This window comes from Bison bison, unplaced genomic scaffold, assembly GCF_000754665.1.
Source record: "Bison bison bison isolate TAMUID 2011002044 unplaced genomic scaffold, Bison_UMD1.0 scf7180017864456, whole genome shotgun sequence".
In the NCBI taxonomy this organism is placed as follows: domain Eukaryota; kingdom Metazoa; phylum Chordata; class Mammalia; order Artiodactyla; family Bovidae; genus Bison; species Bison bison.
This window is the reverse complement of record NW_011495018.1, coordinates 4,455,964-4,460,168: the sequence shown is the minus strand read 5'-3', so window position 1 is coordinate 4,460,168 and position 4,205 is coordinate 4,455,964.

The window sequence follows — 4,205 nt, the reverse complement described above, 5'->3', positions numbered from 1 at the left end:
TGCCTCTTGAGAAACCTTTATGCAGGTCAGGAAGCAACAGTTAAAACTGGACATGGAAAAACAGACTGATTCCAAATAGGAAAAGGAGTACGTCAAGGCTGTATATTGTCATCCTGCTTATTTAACTTACATGCAGAATTACATCATGAGAAATGCTGGGCTGGATGAAGCACAAGCTGGAATCAAGATTGCCGGGAGAAATATCAATAACCTCAGATATGCAGATGACACCACCCTTATGGCAGAAAGTGAAGAGGAACTAAAAAGCCTCTTGATGAAAGTGAAAGAGAAGAGTGAGAAAGTTGGCTTAAGGCTCAACATTCAGAAAACTAAGATCATGGCATCTGGTCCCATCACTTCATGGTAAATTGATGGGGAAACAGTGGAAACAGTGGCTGACTTTATTTTTCTGGGCTCCAAAATCACTGCAGATGGTGACTGCAGCCATGAAATTAAAAGACTCTTACTCCTTGGAAGGAAAGGTATGACCAATCTAGACAGCATATTAAAAAGCAGAGACATTACTTTGCCAACAAAAGTCCATCTAGTCAAGGCTATGGTTTTTCCAGTGGTCATGTATAGATGTGAGAGTTGGATTGTGAAGAAAGCTGAGTGCTGAAGAATTGATGCTTTTGAATTGTACTGTTGGAGAAGACTCTTGAGAGTCCCTTGGACTGCAAGGAGATCCAACCAGTCCATTCTGAAGATCAGTCATGGGTGTTCACTGGAAGGCCTGATGCTGAGGCTGAAACTCCAATACTTTGGCCACCTGATGCGAAGAGCTGACTCATTTGAAAAGACTCTGATGCTGGGAAAGATTGAGGGCAGAAGGGGAAGGGGACGACAGAGGATGAGATGGTTGGATGGCATCACCAACTCAATGGACATGAGTTTGGGTGGACTCCAGGAGTTGGTGATGGACAGGGAGGCCTGGCGTGCTGCGGTTCATGGGGTCACAAAGAGTCAGACATGACTGAGCAACTGAACTGAACTGAACTGAGCAGAAGTCATAATAAACAAAGAAAATTCAAACTGTCTCACTCTCTTTGGCAGTTTAATCAGTGGCGTAACTTCATCAGAAGGACAGAAGATTTTCCCATCAACGTGCATCACTGCATTGGCTGGTGCAAAGCTTCCTGGAAGGGTGTGGCCTGGGCTTCATGCACCTCCTCTGGCTGCTCGGACAGGTCCTGCATGCACACTGGTTGTGGTCACTTGGGCAGGCAGAGGAGGACTGGAACCCCAGCACGCTGACGTCACCACCGCACTCTGGTGAACTTCCACTGAGCTGGGAGGTGTAGACGGAAAGTCAATCAGGAGGATGATTTGCTCATGGGCCTTCTAGAGAGTCAGATAATCAGAGAAGAAACGTGCTGAGAGAGCCTTGGGAGCCAAGGTCCAAGGTCCAAGACCTCTAGCTGGAGGGATGCTGGGCATGTGTGGCCCATTCCAGCTTCTTCCCCCACCCCTTAGGCGCTTCATGTAGGGGCATCAGAGCCTCTGGGGCGGTCTGCGGGCCTTCTTACCTCCTTTCTTTTCTAACTGTAAAGCCTTGCTGGGAAGCAGCTGGACTCCACACGCCCACCTTCCAACTCGTGTCCCGACACCTTTTATATTTGAAGCAGTAATCGTATGACTCAGTCGCTTCACCTCTACAGTGGAGTAAATAAGGTGCTCTCCTCCTACAATTGTTATCAGGATAGAACAGGAAAACACCTAAGTACGGTACTTGGCGCATGGACAGTGCTCCACCAGCACTGGTTGAGTCAGTGTTATTTCTTTACAGATTAGTTTTCTAGGGTGGAAGGAACAAGTTACTGCAACCATATTGGTTTAAAGCAACATGAGTGTATTAGCTAATGGTCCAGTAGGTTAGACGTGTGACACAGGTTTCACTGAAATGAACTTCAGGTGTGCGCAAGGCTGGTTCCTCCTGGAAGCTCTAGAGGAAAATCCATTTCTTCAGTCTTTCTCAGCTTCTGGCGGCACCTGCTTTCCTTGGTGTGTGGCCCCTTCCTCACTCTTCAAAGCCAGCAACAGGCCAAGGGACTGTCACAGAGGATTTCCCTGACCACCTCTCTGTCTCAGTGAAATAATAGCTAATGCATGCATTGGTCTCTACTCCCTGCCCCTGCCACAGAGCCCCTAAAACCTTGATCACTTCCTAAGTAGTCAGGGCACTAGGAGCACCTTTTGCTCTAATATTTGGTCTTTGACTCCAGCTCCCAATGTAGAGCTCCTAGGTCTTGTGGGCAGGTTTCCTGGGTGGTGGGAGTGACTTAGCTCTAATGCAGTGACATGATGGATGGTTTCAGAGTGTAGGTTGGTCACCAGAAAGACCAAGCCGTGGTTAGAAGCTTGGAACTCTCCTTCCCCTTCCTGTCTCCAAGAAGAGGAAGGGGCTGCATACTGCCTAAAGGATCAGTCATAGTCCCGTGATGAAGCCTTCACGAACACCCCAGAGTGCAGGTCTCCAGGCTGGCGAACATGCGGAAGTCCTGGGAGAGTTGCCTCTCAGGAGGGCAGCATAGCTCCACACCCCTCCCCCTGCTCTGAGCATCTCCTCTCTCTGGCAATTCCTGAGTTATATCCTTTGGTAATAAACAGGTAATCTGTTAGTGAACTGTTTACCTGAGTTCTGTGAGCTGCTCTGCTGAATTAACTGAACACAGGTTAGTTTCACTGCCCTAAAAATCCCATGTGGACTGCCTTTTTAGGACCCTGGTGGCAAGAGTCCGTATGTGTTCTGCCTCATCTTCTAGGACTATCCATCTCAGATTCTTTGTTTTCTCAAGATCCTAAAGGCTCTGGCTTCATTCCAGTCCCTCTCTGGGCTCTGGCCTGTCCCTCTGTGGTTCACAGCCCCCAAATTCTTCATGGAGGCACTTTCCCTGTCCAGCAGGACCCTGATGACTTTGCCCTCTGCCCACCCTTCCACACTCCCCACCAGCCTCCTGTGGGTGACTTGCCCTAGATGACTTGTGTGACAGCCTTTAAGCCCTCATTAGATTCCTTGCTAGTGCCTCCCCAGAGCTTCCGTCCTGGGTTGCTGCAAAGCCTCCCTTCGGCTCCTGAATGGGTTAGAAGCATCTGCTTTATGTGATGAACTGACACTTTCTCCATACCCACCTCCTGGCTGTGTCCTCCGGGCTCAGTTCCTAGGCAGGAGCCTCTACAGGCAGCAGTCTCTCAGCGTTTCCTCTGAGGAACGCAGATAGTTGATGTAGTACGCGTCAGTCATACGACGCACACGTCGCTGACAGTGTCTTAAGCCCACTTCAGAGATTCAAGGACATTCCCAAGCCAACCGTGCCCTTCTGGGCGGGAGAAGGATGTGCACCATCTCCTGTTCTCTAGAGCAGAGGGGATTTAATTTTTAATTTTTTTTTTTTTTTCGGATGAGAGGAAGGAAGGGGCTGGGCCTGAATTTACTCTTGCAGCGCACATCTGGACCGTCTCTGGGTTTGGTCCCCCTTAGCCAGCTGACTCCACCTGTTGCAGTTTAGATCCACCCTTCTCTGGCTCTGGGCCTGAGAGTCTAGACTGAGGCTTCTGGAAGCAGTCCTGGCACCGGTAAGGATCTGTGTCTGTAATGGATCCTCTCTTCTGAGATCCACCGCCCTGGGATGTGTCCTCTCTTCCCTAGTGGTCTTTGCCTCTTGAAAATTAATCTTGTATGATTGAAGAGGCTTGTGAGCCCCAACGGCAGCACCCAATGATTGGTGCGTTCAGAGAGCTGCTCCATTTCCCTGTGCAGACTCAGTGATCATAGCTGCTTAAGGCGTGCTATGCTTCCGGCACCTTCACAGGCCTTGGGTGGTAGCACCCTGACTGCTGGTTGCAGGTCCAGAGTGGACTTAGCTGAGTCCAGAACAGTCCACCCTACTCCACCCTTCCACCCCCACACACAGCTGACCCCGAGCACATTGTCAGGGTTTCCAGGCAGGAGACCATCTGTCCATTTGCTAATCCTGGTGGCCCCGGGCACTGGTTTCTTCCTGTGATCCCTCCGTGATGCCCGAGGTGGGGGCGGGGGTGAACAGCCTGCAGAATGGTGTTTAGCAGCTGGTCCAACAGCCAGGGGTCCGAGATGAATACCCTGACCCTGCCCATGTCTGCACCTCAAGTGCAGGTGGAAACATTGGCTGCAGCACAAAGAGGCATCGGAGGATGGGAGGCTTGCCATCGCATCGCTCCTGGGATGA